Source organism: Chrysemys picta, chromosome 11 (genome assembly GCF_011386835.1).
Source record: "Chrysemys picta bellii isolate R12L10 chromosome 11, ASM1138683v2, whole genome shotgun sequence".
NCBI lineage: Eukaryota > Metazoa > Chordata > Testudines > Emydidae > Chrysemys > Chrysemys picta.
In genome coordinates this window covers 34,837,708-34,862,077 of record NC_088801.1, presented here as the reverse complement: position 1 = coordinate 34,862,077, position 24,370 = coordinate 34,837,708, and the positions used below count along the sequence as shown (strand labels likewise).

Here is a 24,370-nt window from a genome sequence, read left to right as displayed (position 1 = left end):
TAGTCCCCTACTGTTGCCCCAGCAATTGCAATGGAGCACTGTTACAGGCTGGCTGGCCCTTTAAGGCAAGCTGGGCTCAGTCTGTCCCATGACCTAGCAGTAACCCCTCAGACTAGCTCCTGATCTAGCCACGCTGGGGCAATTAGTAATCCCATCTGGGTGAAGTGGAGTTAGTGACTGATCTCAGCTGCAGAAGACTACATAAACAGAGCTGAGCTCAGTTGAGGGAGAAGACCCATCAGAGAGAGAGAGTTTCTCCTCTCTGGGAAGGAGCTGGGGGTAGGTAGACTGAGGAAGAAGACCACATGGGCAGAACTGATCCCTGTGGCAAGCCCTGGAAAAGGGGGCAAGAAACAGGGAGAGACTGCAGAGGAGGCAGAACTCTCCTATGGAGAGAAACCTACAGGCAGTAGTGTAGGTTCCTGTGGGAGGAATCCCTGAGATAGGGTTTGTAAGTGGAAGCAGAGATTGTCTAAGGAGGGCAGAAAAAGTATTTGGATTTACCTGGATTTTCATTTGGACTTTTTAGTTGCCCTGGAAGGGGTTTGAACTTCATATGTCTTGGGCAGAGGGCTGAGCTATGGAAGACCTGGTGAGGCGGTGCTGGTGCAGAGGATACCAGCAATGTTACACACAGATGGAAGAGGGTGCTCCAAGGGTAAGTGTACCCCATCCCAGGCATCTCTGGGATTAATATTGGGTTTTTGGGGGGCGGGGAGCTGAACAATAGATGTTAAAGAACTGGGAGGGGGTGCAGGGCCTGCTGCAGAAATGGCATTGGCTTCTTCCTTGACTTCCTTTTTGGGGATGGCTTTGGATTGCCTTGTGGCCTCAATGTTGTTGCATTAGTTGGTGTGTCTGGATCTCCCCGGGGGCTCCTGGACGAGAGGTCCATTGACCACTTTTTTTTGGAACCGTTACCATTGTCTGGACCCTGCTTTGCTGCTGTTGCTGTTAAATTTGGAGGGGGGGGGGGGGTTTGTAGGGTCTCATCAACCTGATCAATAATGTGGTAGCTTTTCACCTTTTGTTCTGTCCAGCAGCTGCTGTACTCAGACTCCCCTCATTCTCTCCCCCTCCCCTCCCCTATCATGCTTTGACTCTCATTTGTTTCTGCTCACACCTGGTCACTTAAAGAGCCTAGGTCTGCTGATGTGTGTGGGGTCTGAATGAGCTCTCCCCTGACATCTAGTGATGCACTGGGGCAAAAGACTTAAAGAGCAGATCATATTGGAATAGACAAACTTACTTTGCCTGAACATTCAGCAGGCAGACCTGCTTTGCCAAAATGGTCAATTTTGGCTGGTTTTGGGTTACAATTCACTTTAATATTGAATGCACAGGTAACGAACTGTTATCCTTATTGTATGAGTTGAGGGCAGCAGAGCTATACTTAGTTTGCCTGATTAAAGCTGTCGCCCTAAACTGAATCTCCCTTGTTAAGAAGGCAATAGGAAGGCCAAATCCCATTGAAGCTGAGAGGGGCAGGGCACAGATATGTCCACCTGAAGGTGTGGACTCTAAAGAGTACTAGACACAACTTGACCCTCTGCACATCGGTACTTTAAAAACAGAGATGATTGGACTCAGTTGAGCATCCTTGCTTTTGTTCCGTGATTACTAGAGCTGAAATCACTGATGAGCAGGTCTAGGGGCTAAGGCTTGGGCCTTGTATGGGGGCAGTGTTGCAGTGCAAGATGACTGAGGCAGCAACACAGAGCTTCCCCCACTACACAGTGAAATCACTAAAAGGTGGAATTAGTAAGAGCTGGGCTAAGTGGGGGAACCTCTGAATGCAGCACTGCAGAAGTGGCAGCAAGAGGACAGCAGAGGCAGAGAAAGCAGCAGTGAGGTAGTTGCAGAGGCAGTATTGTTCAACCCCCCCCTTTTTTTTTCTTTGGTGGGTTTTTTTTTAGGGTTGGAGGTGGACTTACATGAATGCAACTCTGGGACTTTGCTCACTAAGGACAACCAATTGTGAGTGGGTGCAATGGAGGGAGAGGGGATTGGTGTGTTAAAGAGATACTTTTTTGGATTTTCCGAACCCCAAGATGAGGAACTTGGGCAAAGGATGTTGCCCAAAATACTGTGGGGTGGTTTTTGGCTTATGGTTTCATGCTTTTGAATATGGCACATGTAGTGGTGTTTCCCAAATTAATTCTGGGTTCCTTTTCCAATAAGCTTTTTTTCTTTTATTATATGCAGACTCTGTGCTTGTGGGTGGAGAAGTATAGCCCAGTTGACTTGGGCTAAGGAGGCTATTTATCTGCAGTGTAGACATGTGGGCTCAGGTTGCAGCCCGAGCTCTGGAACCCCCCCTCCTTGCAGGATACTAGACCCCCCCCCCCCAGGCTTCAGTCCAAGCCCTAATGTCTACACTGCAATTAAATAGCTCCTTAGTCCAAGCCCTATGAGCCCAAGTCATCTGGCACAGGCCAGCTGTGGGTATCTAATTACAGTGTAGACATATCCTTAGGGGCACCCGGGGTGATGAGTCTTCCCAGATTACTGGGGGCTCAAGCCAGTTCTTTTAGGAGGAACCCCTAGATATTGAACTTGGCCCTTACTGTTGCTGACTACATCTGGCAGAAGGGTTTTACAATGGGGTTTTCTATAAAAGGGTTCTACCACCGTTCTACAATGGCATTTTCAATACCTGGGGACTCCTGCAAAGTATTTGGCCAGACCAAGTGTTTTCTAGTCCATGGCTCTAGGAAGAGGTACTTTGAGGCTCTCCATGAACTTGTTTTCTGCTGTTTAACCAGGCTGGGTTGATTAAGCAGTCCCACCTGATTGCTAACTGTTGGTGGGGATGGAAGCTGGCAGCAGCCCTGTCTGCTCAGATTGCAATCGTGTGTGTGGTGTTTGTGGGTGGGGGGTGTGGTGTTTTGTTTGGTTTCTTTTTGTTTTTTAAATATAAGGTCCTTCCTGATTTTCAGGCAGTGCTCCCTCAGCAGCATGCTGAGGATCTGCAGAGACTCTTCTTCTTCTCTGGGGAATTGTGTGCTCCTTTCACTAGTAACCTCCCCTCTGGTGGACGGGAGTTGTGTGCAGCTGGCGAGGTGGTTGTCTTGGAAGGGTCAGGTAGCTGTTCCTTTGCTAGCCATGAGCAAGAAGTAGCTCTGTGGTATGTGTGGCATTCTGTTTGGCCTCAGATAAGAGGTTTCATTTTTCCCCCCTCCATTGTCTGTTTGCGTGGTGTGTGTTTTTTTGTTTTTGGTTTTTTTGGACTGGTTTTCTTCAAGCCCCGATTTTGTTTTGGAAGTGAGATGCAGTGCTCACATACAGCCTGGTTCCTGTCTGGCCCATCTCTTACTGGGTTAGGCAAAACTCCTTGTTTTGAAATCTGACAAGAACAGAGTAGCAGGGGATAAGGGGTGTGATGGGCTGGGTCTGTTTTGTGCACTGCAGATTAACTAGACTTCTTATTAATTGACTTAACCTAAAACTGAACGGTGTCAAAATTTAACTTGGTGGTGATGCCTTGGTGATCCATGTGTAAGGGTTGTTTAGGGTCTGACTCTTTAGAATATACACACAAAAGGTAATCTTAATATTTGACATTTTTTGTTTTATATGGGATGTTATGTGAATAAATGTTTCCATGTCATCTCTCCCTACTCCCCTCCTGCTTTGCTCAAACTCCTTCCTGCCCTTTAGAAGGTTTTGTTGAAACTGATGGATTCCTGTGGAAACTCTTGGTTTCCCTGGAAAATGCTGATTTATCAAAACCATGTTGTGTTGAACAATTCCAGACTAGATCTAGTCCGAAGGCATTTATATTTTTCTGTATACTTAGACTCTTCCTTTAATCTTGCATCTTGTAATGCCCTCTTATCTACTGTCCTAACGGCCTACATAAGAGTTATAAAACAAAGAATAGCAAATTGAAGTGGGTTAAATTTTTTAAAAAAGATTTGTATCCAAGCTAAAAAATGTATATGTAGCCAGGGGGTGCATCTACAATTAGTGGAAACCCAGGAAACTTATTACTCTCTCAAAGGGCAAAATCTGGTTTTGGTATGTTCTAGAGGCTTTATCTACTAGAGGATGACATCACACATTTGAACTGATACAACAGGCCACCCAGAAGAAGGCAGTAAACCGCCTAATAAAAATATTTTGTCACAGATGAACTCTTGGTCCAGCAACTGTTGAATGTACTGTGGAATCAGTGAGGTCAGTCCTTAGAGTATATCCTTAGCAGTAAGATGCCACCTCAGCTGATCTAGGAATGTGGGCTGATGGTCTTTGGATGGGCAGACTAGCATAATGTCTGTAGCAGAGAGGGGAATGGAGTGACTTTAATAAAATGTATTTTAGTCTAGTGCTAACACTACTATGGAGGGGAAAGTACCCAAGTATGTTTATAATTGGCTCAGTAAATCCAATCTCATTCCAGCAATTAAGAGGTCTGGGTGAGTGGTGTGTGTGTGGTGGTTTTATTTATTTATTTTTGGGAGTGGGGAAATAAGGACCTCCAGATATACCATCATTGTGATGAGTGTAACAACCTAGATAGTTGGCAACACCAATAGTCTTATGTAACACTGGAAAGTTCTTTTCATCCACAGAAGCAGCAACTCCAGCAATTTTACATCCGAGGGTTCTGTTGTGGGGGAAGCAAAAAGAGCAGAATTTGACGAATACAGCACGATGAACCAAATAAATCATACTACGATGGTGGAAGTATGTAGTAGTTGACTTGGAAGTGTGTGTGTGTGTGTGGGGGGGGTTTAAAATCCTTTCTAAGATGATGCATTTCAATGTATGGGTTCATCTTTGATAGCTAATAGCTAAGGCTATGATTTAGTCATGGGGAATTTTTAGTAGCCGTCATGGACAGGTCGCAGGCAATAAACAAAAGTTCACAGCCTGTGACCTGTCCATAACTTGTACTATAAACCTCTGTGATTAAATCTTGGGGAGGGGGCATGCACTGCTGTGGGTGGAGGGGTGGGGGGCAGTGTCACCAGCTGCTGGGGGCCATGGACCGCAGCTGCTCCATCTGTCCCGAGACTGCCAGAGCAGCGGCTGGTGTGGCTGTCCCAGGGGCTACCTGAGCAGCTGGCCCTGGGATCAGCCACGCTGGCCCCTGCTGAAGTCACAAAGTCTCAGAATCTGTGACTTCAATAAGCCATTAGTAGGGCTCGGTGTCTTTCACGGAGGTTTCAGGAGGGAAGAGAATCCTACTGAGGCAATGCCATGGGATTAGGTGAGGGCATCAGATCAAATTAGTGTAATCTTTTTAAATTGGCAAATGCAAAATTGCCTAGAATATGAACATACTACATAATAAGAGCAGAGATTGTGGCATTTGACCATGTGCTAGCAGAAACTTGTTACTAGACAATCCTTGCACTATGTAATACAATGAATTTTCTATACTCGCTGAAAGTCTTCATTAAACTAAAATTTCAAGGTTATGAAATTTGTGTGCATAACATTTTTAACATGTGTATCTGGTACCAGACAAACTAAACAGTGATGATATAACTTCATTGACCCAAATTGAAACGACATTTTAAATGATCCATTGTATATGCTACCATATACATGTTCTTTGAATGATGTACAGTATGTTCTCAAGGACAAAAACCATGAGAGAATAGTTTCCCCCTCTTTAGTAGGCAGCTGGGCAAAGTACAACACGTGCCATATGGTAGCAGCCCATTCTGGATCCTTCTATGGCAGCAACAGTAATAGGTTCCTGAATCACAGGGGTGGCCAGTAATAGTGGTAACAACAATGATGCAAATGGTAATCTTCAATCCTACAGCATCACAGGTTCCATATGGAACTGCATGCAATTCATCAAGACTGTGTCCTCACTGGATTCAAAGCCCAATTCTGTATGTTTGACACATTTCTCTTATTTTACACCTCCCAAGGTGTATAATCAATATAATAAACATTAGATATTATTTTTAATATCTTGTAGAAATACACACTGGAGATGTTCCAAAAGGCCAATGACCAAAGTAAACCATCTAGGTTACAGCAAATGTTCATTTTTAGCTGCTACAGAACCTCTGACCAGAATTTCATACACCAGAAGGTCCCTAATCCCTGTTAGAAGTGGAAAAGTAGGTTGATAGTTTGTTTCCATGGAAGGGGAGAAAAAAAAATACAATCTAAATTATAAATGAGGGTGATGTAGGTAGTTGGGCATTGTATTAGCTTGGCAGCAGCTAGTTTGGTGACAGTAAGTGGAAACTGCCAGGGGTATTGCTGTGCTGGAAAGGAGAAGAGCAATGGTTTGTGGAAAGGATCATCTTTCCTGTTAATGTGGGGGGTGAGGTCGTGCCACTTCATACTGTGAGCAAAAGAAATATGGGAGATACCTTAGGGCAGTTAGCAGCTGAATGAGAGGGGATATGGGATGATTACTCTGGTCATTGTCCATAGGACTCTAAACCATACACTTCTTAAATTATAAAATCTGTGCTTTCATATCTATGTAATGTTTTAGTGAACTGGGGGAGGCAGCGACAGAAGGATGTCTTGGGCAGTGGGCAACAAAGATGGCAAAACAAGAGGGGGAAAACTCCATTATTCTTTTATTTAAATGGAGGCCAGTTGTCTGGGTTGACTTTCTAAATGAAGAAAGGAATTGATGCTGAAAATTAAGGCAGATGAAATGAGGGGATTGAAAACTAAGGGTTATAATGGTGGCAATGGATGTTATGAATAAGGGGTTTGGCAGGAGAAGAGTGTCCTGTTTTTGTTCAGAGACTCGATTTGGGTACTTTTAATTACTTCTAAAAATTGCAAAGTGTAAACTCCCCAAACTGCCAGTGTGAATGGACTGGGTAGACTTCTCTCATCCCCTCCTCTTCCCTTTGCAAACTTCATTTCCGATTGGACACTGATGTACAGCATCATTTTGTCACTTTGCAACACTTATATCTAACACAATGCAGTGATATACTGTGCAATGATGGATACAGTTGTAGTAGCTATTAGAACAGCTAAAAATGAACATTTTCCATAATCTAGATTGTTTACTTTGGCCACTGGGCTTTCTGCACATCTCTAGTGTGTATTCCCACAAGACATTAAAAAGATGTATATGTTTTTATGTTGTGTATACACTTTGGTATGTGTAAAATAAGTTTACATTTTAAATGCATTTGTGCTGCTATCAGAGAAAAGCAAAACAAAATAAATTGATACCAGGGGAAATGTCAGGCGTGCAACACAGATTTGTTAAATAAACATTACTGTGTGGCATTAGTTAATGTTATTACTTTGCGTCCCTCGTGGCTCTTTTTTGATTATCTGCGTTTCTAAAGAATATACACATTGGGAGCAGAGCACAAGGTTTCTGCATGTGCAGTGTGTTGGAGGGGAGTGCCGGGTGGGTGGGAGTGTGTGTGTGTGGGTTTTTGTTGTGGGTTTGTTTTAACAAAAATTTTGTTGGTGGAGAAAATTGCAGTCCTTTCATCTGACATTTAAATACAAATTTCTACAAAACTTATTGCTTCCCTTTGCTTTTAATTTTTATTTTTTGTGCATTGGGAAGACTGATTTGAGGTTGGAATAAGAAGTGCACACTAAACTTTTTCCTCAAAGTTGTTAATTTTAAACAAGGGTGGTTTGGGGGGGGGAAAGAATGACCTGTAAGCTTACAAAATAGTGCACATCTACTACAAGATCATGCTGCAGTCTCAAGCTGAGGTCAACATACTAGGATTCGGCAAAACACTATGGTCTGATCTTGCCTATACACGTTCACCTAATGAGAGAATCTTTAAACCATTCCATATAGGACAGACAGGCTTGTCAATGGCTATTCTAGGCTGTTGTATCCTTTACTTTGTGCAGTTTGTTTTCACATAAGATTGTCTTGCTTCAAAAGCAGTTAATGGCAGATCTGTTGTGTTGCCACCACCTTGCTCTGTTTGGGCTGTTTCCCACTTGCTGGGGTTAACCTGCCATGTTTTCAAATTTGACTTGTCTTTGTACTGGCCACCATGAGAACAGGTGCCTTGCTTTAGCTAGCTGTAAAACATGGCCTTGCATATTTCAAGTTGGCCATATGGATGAGATGCCCAGACAATGCATCTGAGCTTTTATAAGCAGGTTTTGGATGCCAGACTTCTGCCAATGATTAAGGACTTCAATATAGGGAATCTTGGCCCTGCAAACAGACCAAAGACCGCATATGGAACTGATCGTTCCCTAATGTGGTGGTGACATGATGTCCATGTCTCAGTCATATAGGAGCATTACCCAATATACATTTAGATAGTGCTTATTTTGACTGCCCCGTTCCCTAGGCAGTGTGACAGCATTCCAAATGCACAGCTGGCCTTGGCTATGGGATGGGTAATCTCCTAATCGGTTGTAGGCAGTCCCAGAATGCCACTCTATAGGTAGAAAAACTTCTGTATGGACTTGAGAAGAGCATTGTTGATCATAATTGGGTAGACCTGTGCATTCCCTGGTACAGGTTGGTACAGTACTTCAGTTTTATTTAGGCTAACTGTGGAAACCCCCCAGAGAAAACAGAATTTTTATCATGTGGCATATTGCCCCTGACTTTAAGTTATCAGCAAGCTTCAGATCTTTTGATCTACAGATCAGGTCTCTACCACTAGAGCTAATAGAGTAGCTGGTAGCAGTAGTAGGCTGTTTTCTATGTGGGCTAGACAGTAGAAGGGAATATGAGACGCGCTTTGCCAGTTGGTCTCACTTGCTGACAGCAGAGGAAGGTAGAGACTTGGAATTCCAGGGTTCAATTTCAGATTCAACATGGGGCATATACTTCAGTATTTTGTCTTGTACCCCCTGCCTGTTTCCCTCTCTCTGATTGTATTTTCTCCCCGCCCAATCCACACCTTAACTTACTCTCCCCCTCTGTTCCTGTCTACCTCCTCCACCATTGGCTTCTGTCTTTGTCCTTCTCTCCTTCAGCCCACCCCTTCCAGATCCTGATATTCCCTCCCTCATCTTCCAGTCCTGCACCATGTCTCTTCTCTTTTCTCCCTCCCTCCCCCCATGTTCGAGTTAGACTACATCCTGTTTCCCCTTCATGCTGCCTGGTCACCAGCAGAAGCACTGAGAGCAAGGAGGTAGTTTCCTTGACCTCAGTTGCTTTCTGCTGCCAGGAGCAAAATTTACAAGAAAAGTTATTCTCTCATCTGGGCTTGAGCATGCTCATTGCAGACCAAATCTTCAGAGAATTTTGATTGCCAAACTCTAAAAAGCTTAACTGAGCATATGAAAAATGAGACTATTTTGAAAGCTTAGAACTTGGCTAAAATCAGGTGAATTTTGCTGGAGATGCAAAAGGCATCTCCCTGACCAGGGCGACACATCTGCTAAATTTCAAGTTCCTACTCGAAAGCATGTAGACACTAAACTTCTAAAACAATGGTAAGACTATTTTTATCATGGGCAAAACAACATATCTTTTTCCTAATCTTACTCTCCACAACAGCCAAATAGTTTTCCAAATAATTCAGCATGGAAAGGATTCGCCCAAATGGTTGACCTTTGTCAAAGATATAAGCAACTTAAAATAGGAAGTGTCAGGTGACCTTAACTATAGGCAGGGTATGCATGTTGCATCTAATAAATATATATACAGTTTGTATAAATATTTACCATTTATATATGCACGTGTATGTCCAATGGACACAGGCTGAATAGAATCTTTCTGTTAAGGAGCGTGATGTGGTTCATGCTTTGTTGCACAAGTGTTTGAAAGGGCCTATGGCATTTCACACTACACATATATTAAATAGTTTAAAACTAAAACCTAAAAATATGCCTTGTCCTGATCCCTCTGAAGTCAATGGCTGCTGTGCCATTAATTTCACTAGGAGCTGGATCAGGCTCTAAATTATTCTCCCTTTATTACATGAAACTGAAAAGGAAAAATTTCAATGGGTTTTGCTGTAGGTATAAAACTAATTGCCATAGCTCTAATTTCTAGACTGGTTTTCAACTTTCGTTTAAAAAATGAACTGAAAAATAACCCTCTTTTTTGTTATTGTTAACCCTATTAATGGATTCCATCACCTAGCAATAGGACTCTAATCCTAGTACCCACCCTTCTCCATAAGATTCCTGAAATCTAACACATGCAGCAATGAAGACTCTTAAATAGTGACATATTTATCCTTAAGAAGCAGGTTTTGCTGGGGTTCATGCTGGAGTCCATTTTTCTTATCTTTTTCAAATGGCCAAAGTTAACTGATTTGAAAGGGCCTCATTTTAAATTACATTCATTCAATGAAAACAGAAATTAACACTTAGAGACATCTATATGCTAATGATTGTAGCTCAGGGAATACCCTTCTAACCTTTTCAAAAGGAGTTGGTAAAAAGCCATTTCACTTGAAAGCAACTTAGTAAAAATGGTAGATTAATTAAATACAATAAAATTTCCCTAAAATCTTTATTCCATTTATCATTTATATCATTATTTTTCCTTCTTGCATACCTTAACTCCAAACAGAATATTCCAGGATGCATTTATTCTGGGGTGTCACAAGCAAAACAGTTTTATTAGATGCTGGAAAACAGAGGTTAATAATGTCATTGGTTTTAGGAATGGCAGGCAAATGGGGGCGGGGAGGAGGAAAGCAGTTCCATCTATCACTCTACATATGAATTTTTTTCAAAGGGTCAAGAGTAGGGAGGAGGAAAGATTTCCTATAACGCTTCCAAATGCTAAGCTGTGAACTTAACAAGAAGATCTCAAGCTTTCAGACCTTTTAAGTGCTGTACATGTGCACCCATTAGAGATGGAATTTACTGTAAATGGAATGTGGATATTGCCGCATATAGACATAACTAAGTATTAGGAGGTATATGTTTAGGAGTAGTATATGCTTTATTCTTGGCTCTGCTTGTAAGAGGAAAACTAGTGATCCTTCCCTGCAAGATGTCACCATTCGTGATGATCCGAGTGTCTCCAAGTACTCTGGGTCACTTTGGCTATATGTATATCTAATACTTCTATGCAAGACAGCCCCAGCATAGGAATGTCTGTAACAAGGCAAGGGGACTACAGTTTGTAAAGCGATTATAGGTCCTTGTCTGTCATGTGGCAGCTTGGGCAGAGTATAGCTAAAAGGGGAAAATTCCCCAATGGGGAAGGGCGACTGGTTAGAGAGGGGAAAGCCTGTGGGAATTATTGCCCAATGTGTTTCAGTTGATTTGGAGTTTATTTTTATTAATTTTGTGGGTGGCTTTAGCAATATTTAAGTGACGAACATCAGAACTTAAAATATTGATAAATGCACATTGGAAAATATAATCCCAACTATACATCCAAAATGATAGGTCTAAATTAGTTGTTGCCATTCAAGAAAGATCTTGAAATATCACAAATAGTTCTCTGAAAACATCGGTTTGCTGTGCAGCAGCAGTCAAAGCTAACAAGTTAGGAACCATTGGGAAAGGAATAGATAACAGAAAATATCATCATACCACTACATAAACCCATGTATGCCCACACCTTGAATACTGCACACAGTTCTGGTCACCCCCTCTCAGGACAGATGTATTAGAATTGGAGAAACTACAGAGGAGGGTAACACAAATGATTAGGTATCTGGAACAGCCTCCATATGAGAAGCGATTGAAAAGATTGGGACTCTTCAGGTTAGAAAACAGATGACTAACTGGGAATGTGGTAGAGGTCTATAATATGAATGGTGACAAAGTGAATAGGTAAGTGTCACTACCCCTTCATGTAACACATGAACTATGGGTCTCCCTATGGAAATTAATATGCAGCAAGTTTCAAACAAACATAAGGAAATACTACTTCACACAATGCACCGTAAACCTGTGGAACTCCTTGTCAGGGATGTTGTGAAGGCAAACAATATAATTGGGTTAAATAGTTATATTCATGGAGGATAGGTTCATCAATGACTATTGGCCAAGATGGTCAAGGATGCAACCCCATGTTCTGGGCATCCCTATACCTCTGGCTGCCAGAAACAGGGACTGGATTACAGGGGTTGGATCACTCAATTGCCCTGTTATGCTCATTCCCTCTGAAGCATCTGGCACTGACCACTGTCAGAAGACCGGATACTGGGCTAGTTGGGCCATTGGTCTGACCCAGTATGGCTGTTCTTGAGTTGTTAAAAGACTGAAGAGTAGAAGGGATTTAGTGAGATGTCCTCTGGGACTCTACTAGAAGCCCAACTGTGCCATAGGTTTTATCTGCCTGTGGATTCCAGAAGTAATGACCCCCTCATGCTCTGGAAAAAGGTTTTTCTGCAGAGTGACCTAACTAGCTACTGTCTAATTGTATGGGAAACTGAGGACATGGGGTTAACCATTTATAAGCAATTTTTATGCTAAGTACAGAGTTATCTATTTACTAACCTTTTAGCAAGCAATTGTTCTCTTCACTCCACTGAGCTTGCCATTCTCCATTTCTGTGGGGCTTTGAGAGCATTCAGATTGGGCAGGGCACTGCTGTGTGTGCAGAATCAATCTGTTCCTACCGTAACAATGCTGAAGGCTTTTAAATCCTCCAAGAAGCACAACAGTCTAACAAGCAACCATCACTTCTGATCAACTCTCTCTAGATACATGCCCAAGTTAAAAAGGTTAATGTATTATAGCTCAATGCATTGTTTTGTCTTTGTCACTTTAAGCCACTAGGAATTAAGAGCTCGTATTGGTTACAGGTTTGCCTATTTGCATATACACCTCTACACTGATGTAACGCAACCCGATATAACACAAATTAGGAGATCACGTGGTAAAGCAGTGCTCCGGGGGGATGGGGCTGCGCGCTCCGGCAGATCAAAGCAAGTTCAATATAATGCAGTAAGATTTTTTTGTTTGTTTTTTGGCTCCCAAGGACAGCGTTATATCAGGGTAGAGGTGTACTAGGAGATAATTACTCTTTAGTTCCTTGTACAAAGGCATGTGTCTAATAGCTTATAACTGGATTTTTAAAGGAGCCTAAAGGAATGGACCTAAACTATTTGACTTGTCTAGACATTGGTTCAGCAAGGGTCTCTTTATGACCAGTACTATACCCATCTGTTCAGAGTTCAGAATGCTTCTTTATAATTTGACTGATCTACATTGACTAACTCCACCCCGAATATTACATAGGTTGTTTTGGTGTGGTTTGTCTTTCATCTCTAAATCATAAGCTTCTTGGGTCAGAGAGGGTCTGGCTCTAGTTGTACAGAACCTTGCATATTTTGGGCACTGCCATAATATATGTGAATGATCATATTAGGCAGGAAAAATGTGAATTATTCAAGGACTAGAAAATGGATTATTTTCAGTATACGTTTTTTTATTTCAGTGGACATGGATTTCTGAATGAAGTTTTCTCTCTGGTTCCAGGCTGAGGTTGCCATGTGACCACCTGTTTCTCTGCTAGGGTGGAGGTGGATGTACTGAGGTGTACAGAGTTTTAAGGGTGATGAATCAGTTACAATATAATTCCTTTTGCTAATCTAATGTTCTTAATGTCTTGTAAAGCCTTTTAAAAAAAAAAAAAAGATTTAAAATAGACTTTGCATCAGTGCTGTTTTTTGGTGCCTTTACAAAACTCAATGGCACAAACAGCTGCTGTTTCACACTCCTAAACATGGATAAACATCAGTTGATTTGTGATAGATTACTAAGGGAGAGGCATCCATGGCTTTGTGGTATGCTGTCCTTATCCAAAGTTTAAACCTGTCTTTGCATGGCTACTCTGCACAGCTGGAAGCCTGTGGATTGGAAGACAGAACATAGGGGAACAAAGGGCTGCAGTACTCATGAAGACTTGGGAGATCTCTGTGTGGGGTAAATGATGCTGAATCTGCCTTCTCCTATCAGAGCAGAGGATTTTGTACAGATGTGGGGGTGGAAAAGAGCTTGAGGGAGCAGAGCATAGTCTTGCTGGCGGTAGGGAGGGGAATACTGCAGAGAGGCTGGCCTAGCAATTTGTGGAGAAGCCCTACCCTGCTCTGTGGGGCCTGCTTCAAATCCCACCCCCTCCTCCTTGCAAAAGGAGCATGCAGCCAAAATGGTGAGCATCTAATGTGGTGGAGTTTTCTCCAGGTTTTTCTTCAGGAGGATTTGGACCTCATTGAGCAAATACCAGGGGATTTCCCATGTCTATATTGGATGTCTGCCAGTAAATCTGCCCACATCTGATTCACAGCAGTCTGTAGGCTGTATTAGCATTTGATGCTAATGAGGAAATGACCTATCTAGCATCTGTACTTGAGTCATGCTTCAGAAAAGCAAAACCACCATATAAATCCCTATCCACTGCAATGGATCTGGAATGTGTAAGACTCTCTCACATGGCGCTGTGTGATCAATTTCATCAGGTAAGCCATTTGGGTATGGATTTAAAACCAGGGGGAAACTTAGAGGAATTGAGCAAATCCTCTCTCTTAAACACATTAGCTGCTAATCATTCAGTTTACCATAGCATGGAAATGGACTAGCCGAGATAGTTATCAGTCAATGTGTCTCAGTCCTTTTAACAACATCAAAACTGATGATTTTATGCTAATGAAGATATCTTTTAAACTGATAACTATATTAAAAGACCACAATTGTCATGGTTACAACAGAAGGAAAAGCCTAATAGTAAATTTTCTAGGTAAAGATAATTACACAATTCAAATCACTTAATATTCTATTCTAACAAAACAGACTTTTTTTTTTTTGGAAAAGCATTTTAATGAAGTCTTTGTACTTGTAGGCAGCAACACAGAATTTTACTTGCTCAGGACACTTCATAGTCCATAAATGCATCTAAATCTATATAATAAATATAGGTTCTAGCTTGTAAAACATTCACTCTCTAGTTGATTTTTGACACTTTATCTATTGGCCAGTTGCAATGTGTTGTCAAAATAAGAGACTATGTTTTGGAAGAGGAATAGCTCAGGCCACTTTAGAACAAAACTTCAAGGGAGGATTACCGGAAGCTGTGTTCTGCCCACAGATGCCCCTACTACCATCAGAAAAAGAAGAAAAGTATTTGGAAGAAAGTGAAACATTTTACTTTTTGGGGGGAGTTTAAACTATCACTTTCCCCTGTGTTGGTATGGAATCTTAAAAACCATTAATAGCTTGACATAATCTCTCTTCATTATTTCAGCCATTCTAAACCACCCAGACATGAATGGGTGGTAATGCTTGGAAAATCATACATTGGGTTTGTGATTCCTGAAACTAATTCAGGTAAATGTGGGGAAAACTCCCATTGTGTGTGAGACCAAATCAGCATGGTAATGTTTAATAGTTGTCCATATTACTAGTCTCATACTAGCACCACAGAAAACAATATCTATGAAAAGGGCGATTGTTGGTTGAGGGTCTTTTGTAAGAAGACTGTAAGGGGTGGGAACTGGGATACCCTTAGATTTCTGGGAACAACTATGGCGCTCCTGCATAGTAAAAAGCAATCCTTGTTTTGGGATGTTGCTTTTCATGTATTAAACTTTAAATGTAGCCATTCTTCCATTGTAAATGATCAAATGCTTTCCTGGTGATACATATATCTACAGAATACTAGATCCTTCATACTACATAGGACCTGTACAGGTTTTTTTTCCCCCTATGCACTTGTTACAGAAACATGTGAGCTAAACTCAGCACACTTTTTTTTCTAATGATCAATTGGAAATTGTGGGTCTGATTCTTCTCTACCTTGCACCATATGTAGACTTCTACATTGTAAAATGTCCCCCAAATTGGAATAGTAGAATTTTATACAGATTTTTACATTCACTTTTCATGGATAAAAATAACTACACAATGGGCAAGATAGTGGAGAATTGGGCTCTTTGTGGTGCTAATACATTAGGATTCTGATGGCCAGACTTCCAAAAATAGCCTCTAATTTTGCCCCTGCAATCGACTACAGGTGCAAGCATTTGTAACCAATCATGGGTGCAAATGACAGACATTTTAGGTCTGTCTACCTCATCTGTGGGCACCAATGGTATTTTCACCTGCCAGTTGGGTAGAGAGAACATGCAGATGTTAAGTCAGAAGCCAAGCAGAAGTCCCTGTTGGGGAGGGGAGAGGGAACTGGCTTTAAACATCTGTCCCAGTGGAACAGCATATTGGTTAAACATTTGGGGTTTCATATTGAAGTTAGTGGGAGTTACTGAATTGATTTAAATAGGAGCAGGAACTTCCTAGTTACAGAGGTGGACAGCTAAAAAATGTGCGTTGTGCTGACACAACAGACTGAAAACAAACTCAATTGCCCCTGGAGAATTCCCCTTGTGTTAGGAGAATTCTCTAGTAGTTCAGGGCTTCTATCCCCTCATCCTGTACATGACTGCTAGATTGATAGCATTCAGCTCCTTGTCTATCGGTCTATTTAGATCAACAAATAATGGTTCAGGGCTGACTTAGTCTGTAAGTATCTACATGGGGAACAGATATTTAATAATGGGGATCTTCTTTCTAGCAGAGAAAGGTATAACATGATCCAATGGCTGGAAGATGAAGCTAGACAAATTCAGACTGGAAATAAGGTGCACTTTTTTAGCAGTGAGTAATTAACTGCTGGAACAATTTGTCAAGAGTTGTGGGAGAGTCTCCATCACTGATAACATCCAGTCTTGATTTTAACCTTAAAAGATGTGCTCTAGGAATTATTGTAAGGCATATATCATACAGAAGACCAGTCAAGCTGATCCCAATGGTCCCTTCTGGCCTTAAATTATGAATCTGCCAGTTTCAGTATAGGTGGCATGGCTGGGCCACCTTTGCACTTGTCTCATCCCCAGCAGCTTTGTTATGAAGGGGGGAGAGGGGGAAGACTCACTGTACCTGGGGTTCTAAAATGAAATAAAAGAAACCCCACAAACCCTCATTGTACTTGACTGACTTTGTACTGCTATTTGTCTCCAGTTCCTGGCAATTTTTGACTGCACCAAGGCACATTAGATAGTACAGAATGTGATGCACTATGCATGGCTTGCAACGCATAAGAAGGCAACCGCTGAAGTTAATGTGGCTCCACACATGCATGGAGCCACATGTGGCTCACATTACAAAGCAAGGCCACAATTCTGCAATATCCTGCTAATGTTAAGATAGTCAGTTTTTATAAAACTAGTAAACTCAGCAGTAGGATTTCTTTTTTTCCCTATGTAGCTCATCTATATAGATCCTTTACAGTAATAAAAACGTTTTTAATAGTGGGGACTGGAAACCAATGTCCTATGTATTTTAAGGTTAATGCACATGCTGTTTCCCGCTCCCTCCCCCCCCCCACCTCTTCCACCAGCACCTTTGCTTTTTAGCACTAGTTATATGGAGAAACTGGATGCTACCTCATACATAATGTATTAAAGCACACTCTCTGTTAGGATCTGGGAATTCCCTCAATAGAATATTTAAAAAGTAGTATTGGCATTCCATCCCATGGTGTTACCAGTGAATGACATGTCAGTGCCTTGATGCCTGCTGTTGATTATTCACAATCTGCCATTTCCACTGCACTGAGATGGCTTCTATCCATGCTGACACATAAAATACAGTGAACAGCATTACCAGACTCTAGAGGAAGGTGAAAAGAATCGGCTTGTGCTAGAGGGACAAACGGAGAATACATATGGGCAAGAATGGTTACAAATACGCTTTGCTAAGTGTTGGGAAATGTATGCTTTATTCTTGGAGGGTTCATAGCCACATAAAGAACAGTGGTTGACATTAAAATGTCAACACTTAAAGATACTGCACAATCACTTCCTATTCTACCTACATGGTGTTTCAGATGTATGTATGAGGTAACGGTTGACAAATTCTGGGTTTTTAATGGTGAGTACTGTAAGTTGGGCTCTTCCAGGTTATAATTAAGAACCTGGAGAACATGTGCCTCCAGAAGAATTTGAAATAATGGTGTCTGAACTGAAGTTCCTGTACTGAAGACAAAATGGTTCACCAATGTTAATGTTAGGGCTGTGATCAAAGAACATTGGAGAGTTGGTTGAGACCATTGTCTTGATTGGCAGATAACTGTTCTGTGAATTTTCAGTGATTGCTTTGTCTCATTTTGCAGATGGCATGTGCATTGATGGAAGGACAAGCATTTTCTAGCTGAAACTGTTTAGTGTGCTGATGGCAACTCATCACTATTCCTGAATGACAGAACACTTATTCTAGCAAAATCCCATACTAATCATACTACTTAATCCTTAACAGTCTAGTCTTTAAAAGTGACTTGTATTTTAGTGAGAAGAGTTCTAGTTAAAAATAACCAGTCAATAAGATTTCACATTTTGGTCTGCTTAAAATTGAATGACAAAACTTCAATGGAATAGATACTTAAAAAAAAAAAAAGTAGGGAGTAGTCTGATTATATTTAAGAATAATTTTGAAATGTTAGATACAATGGTAATGGCTTAAATTAGTCAAAATTTGTCAACTATTTTACACTTTTTCTGCATCCTTTCTCTTACCACAAGCAATAAAATGTGCTTAATTGCTGTGTACTACTGTATTAGATCTAAAACTTTTTATTTTTACAAATATTAAAGCATGTTGTATTTACCTGCTTATAAAGTGAAATATAAGCCCAGATAATATGGGTATAGGGCCCGTGGTTTAAATATTAATCTGCTAAATCTTGAAAAGGACAAGATGATATCTTGAAACAAGTAATATCTTATGATTTTTCAGTTGTCCTTTCTAATCAATGTCCTTGTGTTAAGTCTTAAATGGGCACTCTTGGGTCAAATGGTAACATACATTAACTTCCTGGAAGCCTAAATCCCAATAGATGTTTTTTAAAATAATACAGGGGGCATAGGTTTTTTTTCTACAAGAGATTACATTCTTTTGCAGTATTTGCAACCATACTTTTGCAGCATTAAGGTAGTGTTTGAGATCAAAGTGAAACTGAGCAAAAAATGACACTGACTAGAACCTTTTTTAGTCCTTCAAGCTGGGGGGTGGGGAGGGGGAAATGCAGAAAGTCAAAGGAAACAAAGTGGGGAAAATAAAACTTTAATTTAAACACAACCTTTTCTGAATTTAATGAACAAGTGTAGTAACATGAGGGATATTTTGTTTCAAATATAGTGTATATATGTTTTTAACCTGACATTAACAATTGCTGTGCTCTTTTGAGCCATTAGTCACATGGCCAGCTATTTTGGAAACTGATGTGGTACCAGCACAGTTGGCCATATAATAGGCGATCAGCCACCTCACTGCAGCTTTCATTCAGTATGTGTTCCTCTTGGTAGAGTTGATAACTTCACAAACATCTAAAGCTCAGGTAACTTCATTCCTGATTCTCCTGAATGACACCTGTGATACTATCTTCCAGCCACAAAAGGATATGGTTTCCTATATTGAGGAGAAAAAGTACTAACAAGAACTGGCAGATCCTGCAAGCCTGCAGTTCTGTACATGACACCAAAATGTGACCACTTTTAGAGTCTGTTCATGTTGAAATCAATAGACTTTGGCCCATGTTGACTAAAGCAGACTTTGACTTCATATTATCAATTGTAGCAGAAGGAACACTACTTATCTGTCAAGACCTGAGTCTGAAATAAAGTTTGTCTCCCATAAGTGGGAAGCTTCCTGGTTGACTTTCCCTCACACTCTATTCTGATTTCTTTATGGACATACTAATAAGCTGAGCAGTTGTGGGTGTGTAAAACATTTTATAAAATTGCTCACATTTTTCAATAGCATTTTGAATAACTATTCATGGAAAGTGGTGATATTGGCTCCATGTACAATGTTCTGTTTTAGGGTCGTATTGTGCCTTTCAGACTTGCACAACATTTTAGAATCAAGCTTAGAAGAATTTAGCCTGCTCACCATCTTAGTTAACTATTTTTGTAGTCTAACCCATGGTTTTAATTAGTGGGCCATTTGGCTGTCCCAGCAATTTCAAATCTTGTAGGTAGTCTCAGCAACAAGCCCAATGAATGGGAATACAGAGTAAACTATTCTTTCACCTCTACAAATATCTCAGTTGCAGTAATGTTGAAGATTAACTGAATTTACCACTCATCATTTTGGGGAATATAGAGTTTACATCATAAATTTCTCCACTACTTGGTGGTTCAGATCACAGCTGAGAATTCTATTGGCAGGGAATCTTCAAAGGCCTTTCCTCACTTTTGTACCATAGGAGGGATGACTAAAGGGAACAGTGTCTGTCAATCTGCTCCCGTTACACCAACAACACGTTTTTCTCCCTTTTAAGCAAATGTAGTCATCTGATCCTTCTCGGACCTCCCAAACTACTGCTGCAGCATTTGGCAAATCCTAACTTTTTGAGTTCCAAAGGGCAAATTTTCACATTCAGTGGAACCAGTTTTTTGATGCAATTCAGGGTATATTTTGGAACAAGAATAATGTGTGTGGGTTTCAGCATGTGTGAAGTACATTGAAATAGCCAATAAATGCTGCATACAGCAGTTGGGCCTGAAAACTTTAATTAGCTTGTAGGGGTTTTTAGTTTATCCATTTTTTTTTTCTGCACTCTGTGGATGTTCTGTATTTTCATCATCAAATAACTTGCTGGCTTTTTTTGGTCAAAAATGAAGCCTGAAACTATCAGGCTCAGCACTCCAGCTTATCTACCCGTTCTGTCAACAGGATGAAAGCAAATCTCAAGCTTTTTTTAATTACAAGGATAACATGTTCACTCATCTAATAATGAAGATGGTTAGCAATTTTAAATTTTAATAATCAATTACTGAAAGTAATTCTCCATTAAACCACAAGAGAGCCATTAAATCTCAAAAGATGGAACATGCTGTATGTAACAGCAGCAAAATTTCTATTTTTAAATATCATTAGGGAATATCTGATTTTCATTTCTCTGCATTTCTTGTACAGCTTTTCCTCATGCAGACCATCTCATTTTCAGCAGGAAGACAGTACATGATCTTATAAATAATAAAAGAAAACCCTTGCAAGACTTGATCCAGTGTATGAAATATGTGCTTAGAATCTAATTTGTTTCAATATAGCATATTTTGACTGGATAATAAGGAAAGTGACTAATGTTGTTGTAATATGAGGAGAGCTAGGTGGTATGGTGGATTTGATATGCTCCACTTTCACTTCAGGAGGACTTTTTCAAATTTGATATCAAGGCAGTGAACTGAATCTGGTGGCCTGTCTTGTCTGTTGTATTGTAAATATCTCTCTCCCTTCTTGAGATCTTGGTAGCTTCTCTTATGAGCAGGGTAGTGCTAGGTAGCAAGGATACCATAGGCTGGGATTGAGGTGGATTGATAGTGGCATAGCTGTCAGGATGCTGGCACATGTGTAGCCTCATTACATCTGGCTCTAGCTAGTGCCATCAGGTAGGGAGGGGTGTGTGTGTGGGGGGGGGGGGAGGGGGGGAGAGGGGGATATTAACCCAGAAGAGAACACAACTATAACACAGTACTAAATTAGTTACATTTATCATTTTGAATCCAAACATTCCATTTCACAGTAATTTTACACAGCATTTAACTCTTAAAGAGCTGTAGTACTCTGTAAAAGTTTTACTGTTCTAAAAATAGAAATGCAACATCAAGCCATGGTAAATGTATAATCTCAGCCAATGTATAAGTGGAAGGGACTCCCAGCACAAGCATTAATCTTAGCTGGGATTTTTTTTCTAAAACTAACGCAGTGATTGTTCTCAAATGAAGCTCCTTGTTGTTTTCATGGTAGAGAAATCACTGGTGTTTGAGTCCCCTTCACATTTCCAAGTCAGGCTAGATTAGGTCAGGTTTCCCATTTCCAGGTAACATTAGGTCAGGCTAGATTATGCCGGTGCTATTGGACTTGATTTGAGTCAGCAAATTACAGAAGACCATGTAATGTAAATGTAACTTACTGGAATCTATTAGTAGAAAAGCTGGAGCTAGAGTTCAAGGGTTCATAATTCATTGTCTTAACATGCAGGTTTCAATATCTAATGAAACTCAACGCAATTTCAGATTCATTTATTTTCATCTGTTTCCAGCAGGGATGCTATATTGCTGTTTACTTGGCACTCCTTTAATTAAGGAGACCTAGCAGTGACCTAAACTTTATATACCTTTTGAAAAGTGCTAAAGTGACACAGGAGCTGAAATCCCATTTTCAAAAGACATAGCTACCTAGGTGCTTAAATCTTATTGAAAGACAGGTATGTTTGAAAATTTCCCCCACCTCCTGTTTATGCTGTATGGGCATTCACACAGCAGTGACTAAATTAACAACGTTCTGGGCTAGCATGCTCTGAGCACAGTGTAAAACCTGGGCTAGATTCTCTGGTCCAATTTCTTCCCCTCAGCTATGCTGAGCTTGGCATAGGGATTGAGGGAGTTAGCCTGAGAATGGAAGCATTGTATTGCCATCACAGTGAATATGCCTGAAGACTCCTCTAAATTCCATCACTGCTGTAACCGCTCCTGTGGGCTAGTGTGTGTTGCAACATGGTATAGAAACACCCTGGCCATGTATTTTTCCATTCCCTAGCCTGTACTTTCCGTCATCTACCCATGACATGCATTCTGAGCTGGCAGCTCCTGAAGAAGCCCAATATACTCAGGCTGCTTCCAGAAGTAGGGCAGAGTTATGAGGAAGGGACTTACAGCTATGTAGCTGATGCCAAGGGACTACCAATCCCAGCAAGACTAGACTGCTTCTGTGGCCAGTCTTTTCTCTTCCCCCTCCCCCACCTTGCATTGCTCTGAAAGAGAGAATGCAAAAACATGACAGTAGTGAGCTATAAACTATGGAAGGGGAGATGAGACTGCACTTTGAAATCTGGGTATGGGTTGAATAGAGCTTCCATGTATTTGACCCTACAATTCTTTGAAAAATTATACAGTGGCACAGGAATACTACCTAGCTTTGATTAGAAGCCACTACTTCTCTTAATTACTCTATTTCAGCTTCTCTGACAAGACTTTGATAAAGAACAGCTGCTAAATAAGGGCTGTTATTAATTGAGGGCAACTTCTTTTTTAATGAAAGTAAAGCTTCCCACATAACAGGTGGGATATGAGGACAGAGCAAACAGTATATTGCCCTTGTTATCCTGTCTGTAGTGCAATAAGCCTTTTCGGTGTGGGCGTGGTTTTTTTCTTCTCCAAATTAATCCATTAAAAACACCCCAGAATATCCTGGAAGAGCATAAATGAGCATACCCCAGAATAAAAGTACACAATGTAACTAGTCAACTGAATTGCTTTTAGTTTTTACTGAACTGAAATTGAAGTGGCACACTCCTGAAAAGTGCATGGGTGAATTCAGTTCTGCAACCCTTGTGGTTTCACTGCATCAATACAGCACCCAAGACCAGAATTGCCCTTGATGGCAGTGATCTCTCTGGAAGTGCCTAGTGATCTGAGATAAGCAGAGTTGGAAAATATTAATGCTCTGGTGGATCCCAGCTTAGATGGGTAGGAAAAGACTCTCTCCAGAGTCGTTGCTGCTCTGGTAGATGATCCAGAGTGTGGTGGCTGTTAGCCCATCAAACCATCTTCTGAAAGACTGCTGCTGTTCCAGGCAGGAGCAGGATGTCCAGCTATGATGAGATGCCATCCCCAAGCAAACCAGCTGCAGCATTTCCTGGTGGCACATGTCCCATGTTCGTATTCTTTAATCAGAGATTGACTGCTAGCCGTGCTTTACAGCTCTGAAATTATAGCCATCCTTATCATGCAAATTCTCATTCCACCTCCACGTTGGGGCGGGGGGGGGGGGGGGAGGGGGAGGGCGGAGAGGGATCTATTGCACCATGCATAGCTGCTGTTCTGTCTTTAAAGATTCCTGCAGGGGAAAAACACTTAAAATAATGCCTTCAATTTTGGGGGTGGGGGAAAGAAATCAGTCTTTCCCATGTGACTGTAGAGAATCAGAGGGAGGACTGTTTGACACTGAGCATAAATGGTCTCCTGGAAAATTCTAGAGAAGTTTGGCTGTCCCACCAACATTTTAACATCTGTCAATTCCATGAAGACCTGACCAAGTAACCTCAGATGGTGGCCTCTCTAAAGAGTTCCCCAGGTCTAATGGGGTGAAACAAGGCTGTGTGCTGGTCCTCTTTAGTCTCTTTGCAGCCATTCTGAATTATGCAACTGACAACCTTCAGTAGGGCATCTACAAAAGGTACAGAACTGGTGGAAAACTCCTCTTCAGTCTCTGAAGGCTTACTGCAAAGACCGACATTGTGGATCTCCTATGTGAAGCTTTTTGCGGACGATTGTCTTCTACTTAATCATAGTGGAAAGTGACTTACAGCTTCTCCTTGTCAGAGGAAACTGAAGAGTTTGGGTTCACCATTGGCCTGATGCAGGGTGGGGTGGGAGAAATGAATTCTCCTTTCAACCACTTCCCCCATTAACCAGCATCACTGAGTCAAACATGACCATTGGTAGTACAAACCTGA

The 24,370-nt window shown here is 41.1% G+C and overlaps 1 long non-coding RNA gene across 3 annotated transcripts; it reads left to right on the top strand.

Moving 5' to 3' along the window:
- Positions 1-145: 145 nt before the first annotated feature.
- LOC135974336 (uncharacterized) lies at positions 146-19,411 on the top strand. Of its 3 annotated transcripts, XR_010591577.1 has the most exons (6): positions 146-279; positions 530-658; positions 1,917-1,977; positions 4,032-4,179; positions 4,575-4,689; positions 18,026-19,411. It is a non-coding gene; the product is annotated as an uncharacterized LOC135974336 (long non-coding RNA). The 3 variants fall into 3 exon arrangements; XR_010591578.1 differs by lacking the exon at positions 1,917-1,977; XR_010591579.1 differs by lacking the exons at positions 1,917-1,977; positions 4,032-4,179; positions 4,575-4,689.
- Positions 19,412-24,370: the final 4,959 nt, after the last annotated feature.